At 45.0% G+C, this 18,671-nt stretch overlaps 1 long non-coding RNA gene across 3 annotated transcripts in view; it reads left to right on the forward strand.

Moving 5' to 3' along the window:
* Positions 1 to 18,399, forward strand: part of LOC139076099 (uncharacterized) — a 76,620-nt gene extending 58,221 nt beyond the window's left edge. For all 3 annotated transcript variants that reach the window (XR_011527369.1, XR_011527368.1, XR_011527370.1), the window contains 4 exons: positions 9,885 to 9,972; positions 12,948 to 13,364; positions 13,629 to 13,687; positions 14,143 to 18,399. This is a non-coding gene — a long non-coding RNA (uncharacterized lncRNA). The remainder of the gene's footprint in view (positions 1 to 9,884; positions 9,973 to 12,947; positions 13,365 to 13,628; positions 13,688 to 14,142) is intronic.
* Positions 18,400 to 18,671: the final 272 nt, after the last annotated feature.

Genomic DNA, 18,671 nt, shown 5'->3' on the forward strand with positions numbered 1-18,671 from the left:
CCTTGCATCCTGTCTCTTGGTTTATTTTATTACTCTGCCTTGTTACCACCCATGTCTTGGCTTAATAATGTCTCTTGGGCCAAATAATTTCCTAACACACATCCACTGATCAGTATCCTGGGCTATGCCTTCTCCACTGACAGGCTTCCCTCTCTCCCTTTCTTCTTTTGGAGGACAAGCTGAGATACAGTGGAATTGGCGTCAGATTCAGAACCAGGAGCACAGAGTTCAAAACGTGGCATATGTGACTTTAGGCAAGGCTTTTTAATCTCTCTGAGCCCCAATTTTCTCATCTGTAAAATGGGAAGAATAATATCTATCTTACAGGATTGCCTTGAAGATGAAACACGAGAATGCAGATATTGCAAGATAATTATAGATAATAATTCTAAAATGCTAACATGTGTGTGTATTTAAAACTAATTTATTTTTTCCCTTCTAAGCATCTTCCATTTATGCAGTTTTCCCCATTAAGCAGCTAGGCCATTCTGTGCTCATCGTCTCAGGGAAGGAAATGTCAGAGCAGAAAAAACAAATAGGAATTTTTCTGGCTTTGGTTTTCAAATCCTAAAGCTCATAGGGGGACATCAAGCACACTGGGCATGGCCAAAATGAGTGAGAGCAAGAGGATTGAAGAGAGAGAGAGATTCTCCCGCAGGCTAGCAAAGATCCCACTGTTCTAGGCACAGGAGGGGAGGTAAGTGTGGGAAGGAGAAGAGACAGAGCGGGTGTGATAAAAGTCGAGATGCAGCAAGTCCCCAAGAGAGATTGGGGCCCTGAGCGCTGCTTTCTGGGCAGAGCCCTGGGGAACAGAACCAACACGGCCAGCAGATTCTGGGGTCCCAGCGTGGCCCAGAAATGGCGCCAGGCTGGAAGGGGTCATGCAGCCTGGGGGTGAGGGACATGTCAGTGATGATCAGTGAAGATTGAAGCCTACGGGCCAGACAAGGTGATGGTGATTTTACTTGACAACCGCATGGACAGAAGACAGCAAGGCAGAATGCACTCCTCGCCACCGCCCCTCGCCATGATTCTCCATAAACACGAGAACCAGAGGCATTCCCTGAAAGTAGAGGAAGACATCAAATTAGCTGTGGTGACATTTTTACCTCTCTGGTCAAATAGGGGTTAAAAGCAAAGTTAAATTATAAAATTGTTATTATTTTGTGTATAACCGTGTGAGAGATTGGGAGCTGTGACCACTACCATAGAAAGCACTTAGTCTGTGTCTGTAGGTAGGCACCAGACTATGTTTACTGAGTCTGAATCCAGATGTTATTGAGCCTCTGAATATATCTAATGTCCTGCTTGAGGTCTGAGGTGTGGTACAGCCACTCCCTACATCAGGGTTCTCAAAAGTCTGGTCCCTGGACCAGCATCATTGGCACCAGTGGACACTTGTAAGAAATGCACATTCTCAGGCCCTACCCCAGAACTACTGAATCAGAAACTCTTCTGGGTCATTCTGATACATGCTGGAGTTTGAGAACCACTGCTCTCCATCTTTTCTGTTTTCTCTTCTTACTTACACCCTCAGTTTCTCAGACTTACTCAGACACAGTCAAGTGACCGTTTGATACTCGACTAGCTTCTGCTTTAAGCCAGTCAGACATTTTAAGCTTCTCATATGAGGACAGGAGAGCTTCTGGTTTCCTCCAGAGTTTTCCTCATGATCATCCCAGTTTCATTTCGCTTCATTGAGGATCCAATTTCTAGAAAGAAAATAGAGAGAGGGGAAGGAGACCCTTTCGTAAATGGGGAGAGGGAACCACAGGCAAACACCGTCGCTCTTAAAGCTTTACCAAATCTCAAAGTGCCGGGGAACTTCAGAGGGAACGAAGTACCAGGAAAGGTCCTAGGGAAATTTACGGCCAAAACAATTCCCCGTTTCTGGGTCAGGAAATGATAGCACACAGATGGAATTTACAATGGGAACGTGAATGGAGTGGCCCCCACGCAGGCAGCTCAGCAAAGGCCCCTTTCACTGGCTCTATTCAAGTGTAGCGAGCGCTCCCCAGGCTCTCCTGGCTGGCCGCTGTTTCTTTTTCCTCGACTGCATTCACTTTTGCACAGAGGACTGCCCTGCTTGCGGTCCACTTGGGACTGGGGTGAGCCTTCGTTTGGCAGGAGAAAGGAAGAAGTACACGGCGGCCTACAAACTTGAATCGCTCTGCCTCCCTGGCCCCTTTCCTCGAATAATAGGCCTTTGTGCTCTGTAACGTAGGGAAGCCCCAGTTTCTCAGGCTTTAAAAAAAACAGACCTGCCTTCAACCTCCTCTCCTGCCTTAAGATGCTTAGCAGGGAGTAGTTAAGGAGCAGAAGAATTATTAAATCAAATGTTCCCTTAATAATTTTAGAAATTGCTAGGATAGCTGATTTCTAAACAAATGTATCTGATCCATTTCTTCAGCTGGACAAAAATATTGGCTCAATTTAAAAATCCAGCATTAAAAAAAATCATATGGGACAAATCACTACATTAAAAAAAAAATGTTTGGCTCTAGCCAGTGACCCACTTTGATGAAATATGTGACAGAGCAAATCTGCATCACCAGAGAGGAATTCCGACAGCTTTTGGAGGCTGTCGAAATGGGTTTTTGATAATAATAAAGTCGTTCATCTCTGTTTTCCCTTCCCTAATTTAATCCCACCTTTTCAAAGGTGTGTGTTAATAGCATTGCATTCTTTTCTTTAAATCCTGAAAGCAAATTATATTGAAAAATCATTGTCATCATTTAGGCCTCCATGTGTTTCAGTGGTTTAAATATATTTGAACATCTTTGATTTTCATTTCATTATAAAAGCTAAGATCTCACCGTTTATTTTTGCATTCTGTAGACCGTGGCAGAAGGTGTAAAACGTTCTTCAATCAAGGACTATTATTTTTCTCTTTCGCTGTGTACCAGAGGCCAGGCGGTGGGACTAAACTTGGAGTAAGAGGTTATTGTCTGCCCCTCCAGCAGCGGTGCCCCTTCCTCCTGGTGCCAGCCCAGATTTGCGTTTTCTCCTCTCTGCTGTGGGATCCCTCTGAGCCTCCACCATCAGCTCCAGGCCAGGAACACATAGTCCCCACCTGGCCAATCAAATCATCATATCCTTTCTTCCACTCCTAGCATGGGAGAAACCACAGTGATTGGTTTAGGGATGGGCCACATGACCCAGCCATAGACAATGAAATGCAGCAGAGACTTTTCTGGGATTGGTGGGAGAGAGGCAGGTGCTTAAGACTGGGAAAAGGTGGGGCTGGAGGCCCATCAACTAGTTTGACACCCTGAGGTGAAAGCCCAAAGTATGGCGGAGGCTGGGGGCCTTTGAGAAGCATGAGGATGAATGAAGCCAACCTGGCTAAAGATAGAGCTACGAGATGGAGAGAAACCCATCTGATGACATCATTTAGCCCTGTTCCTGAGGCCAGACCTACTTCCGGCTACTGTGTTTAGTTGTTGCAGCCAATACATCTCCTTAGTGCTTAAGCCAGTTTGAGTTGGGTTTTCCTTTGATAAAAGTGGTCATGCCAAGGCAGGTCCAGAGTCCAAAGGTGCTGGGAGTTTGCCAAGATGAGGGTCCAGGTGCTGGAAATTAGGTCGGAGTCTGGTCATCAGAACCCGGAGTCAATGCCAGGCCCCCTCCCTGGCCCCTGCCCTGACAAGGGATGCCTCGATGCTGATTTCTGTAGAGGGGTGCTGGAGCGGTCCTTGCCGTCTCAGCTCAGGTCTGTCCTGGCAAGTCAAAGCAGGACCGGACTTGGAGGTAGGGGGTCACAACCCTTCAGCTGTGGGGCGAGGAGCGGCAGGCTGGAGACATCTTGTGAAGGGCTACACTAAGACAGAAGCTTCGCACGGTGTTCCATCTCTTACATTGCATGGACCCTTTTTTCTCTCCTGCTGTGTATGCCCACCAGAGCAGGGAATGTGTCTTTTCTTTGGGTCTGTGTCCCGAACATCTTCCCACTCTCTTGTGGTCTGCCTAACTTCCACAACTGGGTTAGCCATCTCTCCTCAGTATTCCTGTAGGCTCTTTTATGTACTGAGCATCACATTTATTATCCTGTATTTTCATTCATTCATTCATTCAACAACTATTTACTGAGTGCCAAGGGCTGTTCTCGGCACTGGAGGTACAGCAGTGAACAAGACAGACACAAGTCCCTGCCCTGAAGGAGTTATAGTCACATGGGTGGAGAGAGGCAATAAAATAAGTAAATTATAAGCTATATTAAAAGTCGATATGTGGTCAACATTCTTGATCTGGCCTGGAAAAAAACAGGGAAAGAGGATAAGGACTGACAGGGAAAGTGGTGACAATTTTTAATGGTGTGGTGAGGGAAGACTCCATTGAGAAAGTGGCATTTAAGTAGACTTGGAGGAGATGAGTGAACAAGCCATGTGGGTGTCTCAGGAAAATACTTTCCAGGTGAGTGGAACAGCAGTGCAAAGGCCCTGAGGTGGGGGCTTGGTGTATTTGAGGAATAGTAAAGCAGCCAGTGTGGGTGGAGTGGAGTAAGCACCAGGGAGAGGAGTAGCAGTTGAGGTCAGCACAGGGTTACAGGGAAATAGGGATCAGAGGCTATTTCAGTTATTTACTGCTGCATAAGGAACCACTCCAAAACTTATTGGCTTAACACAATTTATTGTTTCTCATGATTCTATGGTTTGACTAGGCAATTATTCTGCTGGTCTCACCTGAGGTCCCTCATGTAGCTGCTAAGGCAGGACACTAGGATGGCTGGGCCTCTCTCCTGACACGGTTTCTCATCATTCACATGTCTTGTCCAGCCTTCTTATGTGGCAACTGGGTCCCAAAAGGGAACATTCCAAGGGGATGAGCCCCGGTGCATAAGCACTTATCTAGCTTCTACTTGTATCACGTTTGCTAATATTCCATTGGCCAAAGCAAGCCACATGGCCGAGCCGAGAGTCGGTATGGGAGGGAACCACATACAAGGAGGTGAATTCCAGGATGTGAGATTCCTAGAGGCTCAGGGGCCCTGGTTTCTAAACCCATTGAAAGAATGGGGCAAGGGTGTACATGACTGTTGGGCTGTGGGGTTGGTCTGGAGTGGTGGAGAGAGGCCAGACCACGAATGCTGGCCACATGCCTGTGATCTGGTTGACTAGCTTTGTGCTTTGGTAGAGCCAAGGGGTCACGTGGGCAGACTGTGGTTCTCCATCATTTCCACCAGCCTCCACTTCCGTTGATACGAACAACTGGCATCATCTCAGTCTAATTTAAGGTACTGTGCAAACACAGTTTCAAGACAAGCCTCCAGGCTGAATCTCCAACTACACTGCTGCCTTTAAGCTGCCCCCAGGTGTCAATTTTGGAGTTACCACTGACCCTGCAAATCGAAGGAAATGAGGTCTAGTGAATCCATCAAGTCAACCAATGCCATTCACCTGAATTTGAAAGGAACTGAGACATAACTACGAGGAACTGGTAATCTCCCAACGTGATGGTTCATTGGTTCAGACAACAGATGTTTGCTGGGCACCTACTCTGTGCTAGGCACATGGTATTGCAGTCACTACAAACATTCTAGAGACGACCCTGAAATCTACTCATTGGGACTCATTTAACAATTGGCTCTCCGTCATAATTGCTTCCTTTGTTAAATGTTCATAAAAAAACATTTTAGACAGACTTCCCTGGACCATGGTCTTCATTTTATCTCCTTGTTGTCCATGGCCTTTGGATCATTTCAGAGCTTTTCTGATTATTTTGTTTTTCAAAGTAAAAATAACTTCATATACTTTTTTCTTGATTTTATAAATGATTGATGCTTGTTTAAAACTATCCAAACAAGGAGCTGAGGGCATACAATGAAGAAAAGAAAAAGTCTTTTCAACAAATGGTGCTGGGAAAACTGGACAGCCAGATGTAAAAGAATGAAAATTGACCATTCTTTCTCACCATTCACCAAAATAAACTCAAAATGGATCAAAGACCTAAAGGCTTCTAGAAACCTAAAGAAACCATAAGACTTCTAGAAGAAAATATAGGCAGCACACTCTTTGACATCAGTATTTAAAGGATCTTTTTGGACACCATGTCTTCTCAGACAAGGGAATCAATAGAAAGAATAAACAAATGGGACTTCATCAGACTAAAGAGCTTCTTCAAGGCAACGGAAAACAGGAGTGAAACAAGAAAACAATCCACTAATTGGGAAAAAATATTTACAAGTTATATATCCAACAAAGGGTTAATCTCCATAATATATAAAGAACTCACACAACTCAACAACAAAAAATCAAACAACATGATCAAAAAATGGGCAGGAGACACAAACAGACATTTCTCCAAAGAAGACATACGGATGATCAATAAACACATGAAAGGATGTTCATCATCACCAATCATCAGGGAAATGTAAATCAAAACTACACTAAGATATCACCTTACACCCATTAGAATGGCAAAAATAACCAAAACAAAAAGTAACAAATGTTGGAGAGGATGTGGAGAAAAAGGATCCCTCATACACTGCTGGTGGGAATGCAAACTGGTGTGCAGCCACTATGGAAAACAGTATGGGGATTTCTCAAAAAATTAAAAATAGAACTACCGTATGACCCAGCCATCCCACTACTGGGTATCTATCCAAAGAATTTGAAGTCAGCAATTCCAAAAGTCTCATGCACCCCTATGTTCATTGCAGCATTATTTACAATAGCCTAGACGTGGAAGCAACCTAAGTGCCCATCAACTGATGATTGGATAAAGAAGATATGGTGTATATATATATATATATATATATATATATATATATATATACACACAATGGAATACTACTCAGCCATGAAAAGGATAAAATCGTCCCATTCACAACAACATGGATGGATCTTGAGGGAATTATGTTAAGTGAAATAAGCCAGATAGAGAAAGACAATCTCTGTATGACTCCACTCACATGTGGAAGTTAAACCTGTGGACAAAGAGAACAGATTAGTGGCTACCGGGGAAAGGGGGGGTGGGCACAAAGGGTGAAGTGGTGCACCTACAACATGACTGACAAACAACAATGTACAACTGAAATTTCACAAGGATGTAAACTATCATAAACTCAATAAAAATTAAAAAAATATATATCCAAACACACAGACAAGTGGAAAGAAGAGTGCAAACTCTCTTGAAATTCCACCATCCAGAGGGCACCCCTGTTAACATTTTAGTGAACGGCCTTCGGATGTCCCTCAGTGCACACACATGCATGATGCAAAACAAGACTGTGCTGTAACCTGACTTTTTAAAATCCCATTTTGTGAACATGCAAATTTGTTCAATCCTACTTTGATGGATATTTAGGTTGTTTCCAATGTTTGCAAGTAGGATGAAGTAATTTTTTGATTCTCTGATTTCAAATCTACCCTTGAGGTTTTCCTGTTCTCTGCTGTGGACGTGTTTCCACTTTGCTGAAGATACCATCTGTGTAGGCTTTTTTTTTTTTTTTTTTTTTCCTGTCTTGGCAGTTTTGATCATTGACATCCATTTTGTTCAGGACCTTTAGGAGGAGATTCTAAATGGTATTGAAGTAATGTATGATAGACGTTTAAAGGCCTCTTTCAATCTTTTCCTTAAGTGTAGCCTACATTTGGTTGGCTAAAACTCCACCTGAATAGCTTTGTGGTGGGTTCCTGGGCTGCCCATCTCCCTCCGCATTGTTGAGTTGAATTGTGAGTAACCATGGTTACCAGGCTTAAAGTACCTGGTACATTACCTCCTTAAAGTGATTTCATACTAGCAGCATTTCCAGCCCCCATGACCCCTGGCTGGCCTGTGTGTTCAGAGGTTAAACCCCCTGCAGAACTTTGGTGCCCTGGCTGGGGGAAGTGGGGCGAGGTGGGCAGTGACAGAAGCTAGCTGGGACTATGTGGGCTTCTGCCCCACTTCTTGGCCCTTCTCGGCCCTGAGACTTAATTCTGGCAGTGCACTGCCATTGTAACACTTGTCACATTGTGCACTAATCCCTTGTGATGTGACTGCCTCCTGCCCTGGACTTTGAGTTTCTCAAATGGAGGGACCTTTCTTATTGGTCTGTGTCACCCACGTATCCTGTGTAGTACCTGCGAAATATTTGCTGAACGAATGAATAAATTAGTGGGGGGTTGAGTGAGTGAAAAAAATGCCAGAAAAAGTCCTGATATTACAGCCAGGCAATGTTTGAGTGCTCAGTGCAAGGAAAGAGGAGGGAGGGGGGCAAGACCAAGGCATGGAGGAACATGGCCTTCAGTGTGTGGGCTTTGGAGTGAGAAAACCGGGCCTCAAATCTGGGCTGGGCTACCTACCAGTTGTGTGACCTTGGGCAAGTCACTCAATTTTTCTGCACTCTAGTCTCCTTACCCATAAAAGGGGGTTAATTCAGGTAACAGATTGATTCAATAAGTATTTATTGAGTGCAGTGTGCTAGGCATTCTTCTAGATGCTGGGGATCAGCAGGGAACACAGAGTCTTCTGTGGCAGCCATGGGGTCACACTGTCTTGAGCAGCTTTGAGAGAGAACCTCGTGGGAGGGGTTTGGCTCATGCTGAGGCCTTGGTGAGGGGACTAGCATGCTGCAGCCTGGGCTCCTCCCTCAGTCCTTCCCTGCCTCACTCTCTCCATAAGTGGCAGACCTGCATCAGGGTCAGAGGCTTTCTTGCCCACTCCTCCTCCTGCCCCCTTAAACCTTCTTAGGTGTTTCTCCCCATAAGTCTCTCACATGTCTATTCTGTCTTAGTGTCAGCTTCCTGGCAGGCCTAAACTGATAGAGCTCTGTTCTCAAGACCCTTACTTAATGGGGATGAAATAGTACGTACCTCTGAAGGCTGTTGTAAGGACTGAACGAGCGAAAGTTTGAGAAGGCCTTAGTGGAAGGCCAGCACCGAGGAGGACATGCAGTGTTGTTGCTATTATTATTATTATCCTCACTGGCTTTATTCCCCAGGCAAGCAGGTAGAGAATAGTACATCTTTCAGGGGTCAGTGTCATTAGTTGGTTCAACCCAGTGGCCTGCACCTGAACCTCTGCATCCTTAGGCGTTTCTTCAGGAACAAGGGGCTAGAAACTGGAAATGGGAAACCCTGGGAAGATGCTTTGTGGCCTTCAGGGAGTGACATGGAGCTTCCAGAAGAATCTTCTGATTCTAGAAAGGTCCAAGTGTGGTGGGGGAGAAGCCTGAATGGCAGGCTTTGAGCTCTGTCCCTCGCTAACATAGCACTGGCCACTCACTGAAACTCGGAGGAAAATGCCAAAGGGCAGTAGAACGTGGCGAACGTGGTTACAAAGGTGTGGAACCAGGCTGCCGGGTTCAAATGCCAGCCCTGCTGCTTACTACCTGCCTCCCAGGGCTGGGAGATTTAAGGTGATACAGACAGAATGCTCAGCACAAAGTCCGTGTCTGACACTGTTAGCCCCCCGGTCTCCCCCACAACACATTCATTCGGTTGTACTGGGGATAGTTAACATTGTTGAACTTCTCTGAGTTGGAGAATTATGGCAGGAGTCTGGGCTAGGGAGCCACTGTCCTGATCTCTGTGGATTACTGGAAAGGAAAAGAAGGTCTGAGGAAAGAGAGGAGGGAGGGCATCTGGGCGTGGAGGAGGACGAGGGGCTTTCACTGGACGAACATTTGTCGAGCAGCCACCATGTGCCAGCCCCTCTGTGGGCTGCTGGGTTTACCAAGGTGATTAGGACACAGGAGCTCAGATGCTAAGGTGGAAGCTGGGGTGGACAAACAGGTCTGGAAACAGTGCGCTGGGTCCCATGACAAGGAGCATGTGACCCTGGGCACAACCACTTGTGACATTTCTCTCTCCCAGACCAAGTGATGCTGCTACGGCTCCTAGATTTTTGCATAGCGTACATGCATCCTGTGGGTACTTACTGGGGTCTCCCTTTCCTGGCAGACAGAGAACTCTGCAAGGATGCGACGCCATGCACCCCGCTCCTGCACACCCCCAGGGCCTACCGCAGGGCTTGGCACACAGCGGGCAGGTATGTGCTGACTGGGTGGGCTTCTGTCTCTCTACTCTAAAGCAAAGATAACATCCATCTCACGGGTGGTTGAGCGGATTCAATGAAGTCATGTTGATCAAATGTAAATCACCTCACAAAGGACATTGTAGACTTTTCTTACTGGTGCATCAGTTATGGACTAACGTAGTGAGCTGTGCAGTCCCTCTGTGCCTTCCTCACATGATTATTTGGAGGATTAAATGAGCTAATATACGTAATATTAAAACAGGGCCTATCATGTAATAAATACTCAAAAGGCGTTAGCTAAATCGACGGGTAGAAAGTTATGCAAGATGAGCAAGTTCTCAAGATCTGCTGCACAAAACAGTGCCTATAGCTAACAAGACTATACTGTACACTTAGAATCTGTTAAAAGAGTAGACCTCATGTTACGTGTTCTTACCACAATTAAAAAAAAAAAAAAACAAAGCAAAACAAAAAAAAAATGTGAAGAAAAAAATAGGAAAAAATAGAGGCGATGTTACAACTTATCAGAGTGCCCAGAACAAATATTATACCACTTCTAAAATTTACCATTCCTGTTGGTTTATAACCCATTACTGTTTCAAAATAAAGTGGTGAGAAAATGTGAAGGGAAAGAAATGTTGGCCATTATAAATATTATCATCGTTGGCTAGTTTTGGGCTGTCATCTTACCAATCAGCATCCTGGGATTCAGAGAGTTGAAGCACCTTGCCAGAGACCGCACAGCTGAATGTGGGCAGAGCAGCCCCCAGGCACCCGATCTCCTGAGTCCCCGCCCAACGCTCTGGGACATTCTTGAGATGGCTCACTAGGTGGCGCTCTTCCCCTGGGATAAGATCTGACCAAGGCCCCAGCCCCAGACCAGCCTTTTCTCGCTCGGAAAACCTAGCATGCTAGAGTTAACAGGTCCTCTGAGCGTGTCTAAGCCCTCGGTTTAGACGGAGAGGAATAAAGCTCTGAGAAAGTATGCCTCTGGGCCCGGAGTCACCCATGGTCACCAGGTGGTGTTGGGGCAGAGTCCCAGTTTGCCCAATTCCAAATCTCATTTGCTTCCTACCTCCATGGGGCATCCCATTCCCGTGTCCCCACAGCCACTTCTGGACGCGCCCTTGCAAAGCTAGGTGCCTCCCTGTTGGGAAGTTGCAAGGCTGTGCTATCTGGGCCTGGAGGAGGTATCTGGGAACAGGGGAGGGGTTTGAGACACGCTGGGGGAGGCCCCCACTCCTCCCACTTCTAACCCTTTTCTAGAGTCACTCAGGGGCAGTGTGTGTTCTGCTAAGGGCAGCGACCTCGGAGCCAAACCGCCTTTGTCCCAACCCTCATCTTCCCCTAACCAGCAGTGTGCCTTGGGCAACTGGAGAATTTCTGTGTCTCATTTTCCCATCTATAAAATGGGAATAATAAAGCACCTATCCCAGGGGTCTTCGTGCGGATAGAGTTAGCATGTGTCGAGCACTTAGAACAGCTGTAAGCATGTGGTAAGAGCTATAAAAGTGTCAGCTCTCAGGGTTATAACTCACCAGCATCCTGCCTGGATATAGGAGTTTATGCGAGAATTTCAATATGATTCATCATACTCCCCACCTATTTGCTCATCGTATAACATCCTTTCATGATAATAACTGCCATCTACTTGCAGTTATGCAAAGCAGAATGCTAAGCCTGTGATTTCATCTCAATGAACACAGAACAACCCTATGATGTGGACACTATTGTTGTTCCCATCTCGGGGTTGAGATGTAGACAAGACTAAGTCGTTTACCCAGGATCACGCAGTCAGTGACGGAACTGGGACTCGCGCTCAGGCCTGTCTGATGCAAAGCTGGGGCTTTTTACCACTGCACTGTTCTATCTCCTCTTGAAGTCAGTTAGGAACAACAACAAAAAGCCCCCAGAGGAGCCCCGGCCATTGGCTCTGCTCATGCACCTCTGCAGGACCTATCTCTGACAGAAGCCGTCCTTCCGTGGGGTGAGGTTTCTTACCACTCTCATCCTGGGAGGAGGAGCAGATTTCATAGACGTCTCCCTGCTTTCCAGCAAAGACACAACGTGCTTTGACCGACAAAGAGGTCCCTCAGACTGGAGGTGTATTAGGCACGCGGCCTTCGAGGGCCACCTTCTCCCACCCTACTTCTCCTGCAGCCTGCGGGCCTCCTACCTGGGCTGGTGGGGAGCCTGTGCCTCAGGCACGTGAGTTCAGTTCCGGGCGGTCCAGGATGTAACACAAGCTCTCAGTGACTCAGGCCAGACTATCAGGGATTTTTCCTCTCTTGGCACGTGAGAGAGTCTGTGCAGCATTGACATCTTCTAGCCAAGAAAGAAACAGCAGGCACCAACCTACAACTGCAAAATCAAAGCATGTCAGTGAGGGCTGGACGGGACCACAGGATGTGGAAAACAGGACCCTGATGCGGGGAGGGTCTTGATCAAGATCACATTGAGCAGGAAGGAAGGTGACCAGATTTAAGCCCTTGCTTGTCCTTAGTACCCTTTCCAGGAGCCTCAGCATCCAGAAGTGCTGAGAAGAGGGCTGAGCTGGAACGAGGGTGGGAGATGCGTCCAGGCCACTGAGCATACGCACATTCAGTCAGTTGGCTGTCTCTTGAGACCATACGTGGTGATCCTCTAAAACCATTTCTCAGCCTCAGTACTACTGGGGCCGGATGACTCCTTGTTGGGGGGGCTGTCCTGTGCATTGTCCAATGTTTAGCAGTGTCTTTGGCCTCTACCCCCTAGATGCCAGTAGCATACTCCCAGTTGTGTGCCACCCAAAAACGTCTTCAGGCATTGCCAAATGTCCCCTGGGGGACAAAGTTGCTCCCCTCCCTGCTCCCTACTCTTGTTGAGAACCAGTACTCTAAAAGCAGTCTCCTTCTCTTCCAGAAACATGTATTAAGAGCTTTATTATTTGTTTTTTAGGAAGATGAGCCCTAAGCTAACACCTGTGCCCATTTTCCTCCACTTTATAGGTGGGACGCCTGCTACAGCATGGCCTGATAAGCGGTGCATAGGTCCACTCCTGGGATCCGAACCAGCGAACCCCAGGCTGCCGAAGCAGAGTGCATGAACTTAACCACTACGCCACTGGGCCGGCCTCAATGTATTACGACCTTTTTATGAGCCACGCTCTGCTGGCACATGAATCGGGTATGGGATCTGTCCTTAAAAGACTCAGGGTCTAGCTGGGGAGACAGACAGGGCCACAAAGCTGGCAAAGTCTGGGAAGCCCCTCCACAGAGACAAGAGCTGGGTGCTCTGAGGAGCACAGGGGCAGACACCGCACCAACGGGGAAGATCTGAGAAGGCTTCGCAGAGGACGTGGCAGTTTTCCAGGCACACAAAGCCGGCGAAGGACATTCCAGGCAGAAGGAATGGAATGTACAAAGGTAAAGAGTTGTGAAGTGTGATGTGTTGAGAACAAAATATTTTAGTATGACTGTTCCCCAGAGTGCACATGGGCAGTGGTTAAGGGGGGAGGCTGGAGAAGGCAGGATAAGATGATGATGACGATGATGATGGTGATGGTGACGGTAGGCAACATCTTGAGCACTTACTCTATGCCAGACACTGTCCAAGTGTCTTACGCATATTGTTTCTTAATCTTCACAACAGTCCTTTGAGGAAGATACTGTTATATCTTTACTTTACAGATGGGAAAAATGATGCACAGAGAGGTTGGGTAACTTGCCAAGTCACACAGTTCGTGAAGGTATGGAAATTTGGTTACGACTCTGTGGGTTGGCTGGGGCTCGGCCAGGTGGTTCCTCTGCGGCTCTGGTTCAGCGTCTCTCATGCAGTAGCAGTGAGATGGTGGCTGGGGCTACAGCTTGGGGCTGGATGTCTGGCACCTGCCTGTTCCTCCATGTGGCTTCTCTCTCTCTGTCGTTCTGGACCTTTCCCCAGGACTGCTCTCTCCAGCAGAGTAGCCTGTTCTTGGTGGCTCAGAAGCTGCCAGACCTCCTTAATACCCGGACTCGGAAGTCTCAGGATGTCATTTCCTCTGTATTGTACTGGTCAAAGTGGTCACAGGCACAGCCCAGATTCACAGGGAGGCGACATGAGGTCCATCTCTCATGGGAGGAGAGTCATGTGCATATGGGGAGGGGTGGAATTGTTTGAGGCCGTCTTTGTATACTAGATATCACAGTCGGATTTTTATTCCAGAATGTTCTGGCAGCATTGTGGAGGTGGATTGAAGAGGCAAGACTGAAGACTTGAAGATGAATTATGAAGTCATAACAGCTTCGATAATTTTGGTTGAGTTGGTCACTCAGTTTCTCTCTTTTGTTACTGTGGAAAGACCAGAGTAATTGTGTTTTAATAATAATAATAACACAATAATCATACCAGCCTACATTTATTGAGCACGTGTTATGTGCCAAGCATTGCGATAAGTACTTTCTACACAATTTAATCTTCACAGTGATCTCAGAAAACTGAGATCAAGTGTATTAGTTTCCTGGAGGCACCGTAACAAAGTGCCGCTGACGGGGCGGCTTGAACAACAGAAATTTATTCCTCACAGTTCTGGAGGCTGGGAGTCCGAGATAAGGTGTCAGCTGAGTTGGTTTCTTCTGAAGCCTCTCCCCTTGGCTTGCAGATGCCTGTCTTCTCCCTGTGTCCTCACGTGGTCTTTCCTCTGTGTGTGTCTGTGTCTGAATCTCCTCTCCTTGTATAGACACTAATCCTATTAGACTAGGGCCTACCCAGATGACCTCACTTTTTACCTTAATCACGTCTTTAAAGACCCTGTTTCCAAATACAGTCACATTCTGAGGTACTGGGGTTAGGATTGCGACATACAAGTTTTGAGGGGACACGGTTCAACCCATAGAATCAAGTAATTAGCATGTACCCGTATAGTTAACAGGTGGGAAGCCAGAACTCGACCTGAGTCTGACTTCAGACTCCTGCTATACCTATTCCTTATACTATTACCCACAATTGTCTTTAGTTCTTACCTTGAGGAGGAAAATCGTAAGGTGGAGGAAGAAACTAAGGCTGCATAGCTTTGCATTTCGGATCTGGCTATCTATCGCTTGAGGAGCAGGAATTGAACTCCAGTTACTTGTTCTGCATCTTTCACCTATAACTCCATCATAGTGATGTTTCTGGAAGGACATTGAAAGGTGGCAGGGGTAGCGTATCTGGATAGACCCATAAACAGGAATGATAATAATGATCACAATACTGTATGAATGTGTGTGCTTCGCCATGCAGAATGCTAAGTGCTTTATACGCATTGTTTAATTCTCACAATAATCCTGTGAGGTAGATACTATATGTTTCCTCTTCTACATACGGGGAAACTGAGGTGAGTGGTGAGTTAACCTGCCCAAATTCACCTTGCCATCAAGAAGCGGCAGAGTCAAGCTGAGCACTCAGGAAGTCTGGATCAGAACCCGTACTCTTAACTATTATGCTTCCACACTGCCTCTGGGAACCCGGTGAAGAACGAATTTATACCATTTCCAGAAACAGAATCCAAGTTAGAGAAGACTCATAAGGCCATCATTTTCCCAAAAGTTTTCAGTTGCAACCATCAAGATATTTATTGATATATATCAGAAGAAAATACTGATACTACTATTTCTTGATTTATCAATTTTAGAAATTGCCTATTGATTTGCTGTTATCTGAGATAAAATTGCCTATCTGTTACTTGCCCTCTACCATTTCCTGCAAACTCCTATAATCAAAGAATAATTTTTTAGATCAATATTTATTAATCATTATGTTTATATAATTATTATCCATTACAAAGCCAAAAAGCATACTGTGATTATATTTCCTTCCTTGTATAACTTTTTGTTTTTCCTGGAGTTGATAATATTTTTTCATTTGTTTTACTTGCATTATTTTCTATGTACCTGTCCTTTTCTTTCCTATTAGAACTTTCATGGCCAATCAGTGGTTTTTCATACCCACTCAAATGAATACACTGCTCCCTCTGGAGCTCTCCTCCTTGAAGCCCTCCTGCTCCAGTATACACAGGTTTTTCTGTAGCCTTTAGTTATTCTGGGAGTTCTCTTTGCTTCTCTTTTAGGTTGGAGCCTATGTTTCCTGGGTTCAGTGTCCTGTTTTACTTTCTCGTTCTGGTGACATGTTTCCTTCTGTTGCTTTCTAAGAAAGAGTACATGGGAGATACATTTTCTGAGTTCTTTCTTATCTGAAAATGTCTTTTTTTCTACCCTTAGTCTGGATTTGCAGTTTGGCTATATAGAATTCAGGTTGCAAATTATTTTCCCTTGAAGGCATTGTTTCATTGTCCTCTTAGCTCCCAGGGTCATTTTTCAGAAACCCAATACCGTTTTAAATCCTATTCCTTTGTATATGACTTATCTGTCTGGACACTTCTAGTCTGTCTCTGTGTCCCCGGTATGCTGAAACTTGTCATTGATCTTTCTTCATTCATGTCCTCATGAATGATGACTCATGTCCTTCAGGTCCAGGAAATTTTTCTTAAGTTATTTCTTGGACAATCTTATCTTCTGTTTTCTTATTTGGACATTTAATTCAATTGATTTCCTAAGTCTTTTATCTTTATATTATCCCTATTAGTTTCCATCATCTTGCCTTTGTATTACTTCCAACCTATTAACTTTTTGTGTTGACTATCATTTTAAATTTTCAAGGGCTTTTTTTATTTTTCATAGTCTCCTGTTTTGTTTTGTTTTGCTTTGTTTTGTAACTGATGGATGGAATATCTTCTCTTAACTCTCTCTCAACTCTCTGGGAATAAAATTGCAGTTTTTATTTGAAGCTTTCGTCCGTTCCTGGCATTATCTATTTCTTCCTAGTTCAGTTTTTTTTTTCCCTTGGTTTTGTCTTGGTTTGCCTTTCGTGATGGAGGCTTTCCTCAACTGTCTGGTGATCCCGAGTCATCACTTCGTATTTTAGAGTACGGCACAAAAGCTGATTGGAAACCCTGTGTGCACAGGCAGCGTTTGTCAAGGGGAGGGCTTCACTCTTGAGTTTTTAGTGGGGATCTTGTTGTTTTCTTAGGGGAAAGCCAAATGCCACTATCTATTGTTTTCTTCCCCTGGGGCAGTTCAGTTTCTTATGAGAAGAATCTTCTTATCTTCTATCCAGGAGCAATACAAATTGCCTGCATTTTGGGAGCAGAGTTGAGGAAGAGGACTGGAGTTCCTACTGCTCAGGACACACACTTGTGGAGTCTCCTCATCTCCAGACTTTACCTCACTTCTGCTGGCTACTGTGCCAGTTATACTGGAACCTAGGGCCTCGCCAGTTCAGATTCCCCAGGGATTAAGACTCCATTTTCCTTCCTGGGTGAGGAGTAACTGCTTGGGTGTGGGGCAGGGGATGTTTTCAGCCTTGATTCTCACCCTGGTCCATCCCCTCATCAGGGCCTGAATCTTTCAGAGCTTTGGTGGGACAAATCAGTTTGCTTCTCATTCCCCGCCCCCGTCCCCCACCTCCACCCTTGTTCTGCTATGATGACTTCCATTCCTCCATGGACTTTCCATCTTTTAAAAATGAATGGAATAAATGTCAATAAGCACATAAAAAGCTGTTTCATATCACTAATCATTAGGGAAATGCAAATCAAAGTCACAACGAGTTATTAACTCACCCCTATTAGGAAGGCTATTATCAAAAAGAAAAAAAAACCCAACAACAATAAGTGTTGAGGTGGATGTGGAAAAATTAGAACCTTTGCACATTTGTTGATGCGAATGTAAAATGCTATGGAAAACAGTCCAATGGTTCCTCGAAAAGTTAAACATAGAATTACCATTTGACCCAGCAATTCCACTTCTGGATATATTCACAAAAGTTTTGAAAGCAGGGACTTGAATAAGTACTTGCACATCAGTGTTCATGGCAGCATTATTCACAATAGCCAAAAGGTGGAAATGACCAAAAATGTCCATTGATGGATGAATGAATAAACCAAGTGTGGAATCTCCATACAACAGAATATTATTCAGCCTCAAAAAGGAATGAAATTCTGTCAATTATACCTCAATAGAGATGGAAATAAAATACAATCTGCTTTAGTAAGGGAAAAAAGAGGAATGAAACTCTGACGTGCTACAACATGGATGAACCTTAAAGATATTATGTTACGTGAAATAAGCCAGACACAACAGGACAAATATTGTATGATTCCACTTATATGAGGTCCCTAGAACAGTCAAATGCGTAGAGGCAGAAAGCAGAATAGTGGTTACCACGGGCTGAGGGGCGGGGAGAACAAGGAGTTATTATTTAATGGGGACAGAGTTTCAGTTTGGGAAGATGAAAAAGTTCTGGAGACGGATAGTGACGATGGTTGCACAACAGTGTGAATGTACTTGATGCCACTGAACTGTACACTCAAAAATGGTTAAAATGGTAAATTTTATGTTATGTGTATTTTACCTCAATAAAAAAAGAACTAAAAACGAATATAAATCACTTGCCTATTGTGGTATCATTTCCTGTTTTCTTTGTCTATGTGAACATATTCCCTTTTAATTCTTTTACTGCCATTTTAGTGGGGTCTCAGGAAAAAGAGGCAATAAATGTGTGTGGTCAGTCCACCATGTATAATTAATTCCTCTCAAGTATTTTTTCAATTCCTCCTCCATGGATGACACTGTGCTAGAAAATATAAATATGATTGGTTTCCATGTCGGAAAAGAAAAAAACAACAGGCAAATGCTCCTTCTAAACTTGTATGCTAT

Source organism: Equus przewalskii, chromosome 15, assembly GCF_037783145.1.
Source record: "Equus przewalskii isolate Varuska chromosome 15, EquPr2, whole genome shotgun sequence".
Classification (NCBI taxonomy): Eukaryota; Metazoa; Chordata; class Mammalia; order Perissodactyla; family Equidae; genus Equus; species Equus przewalskii.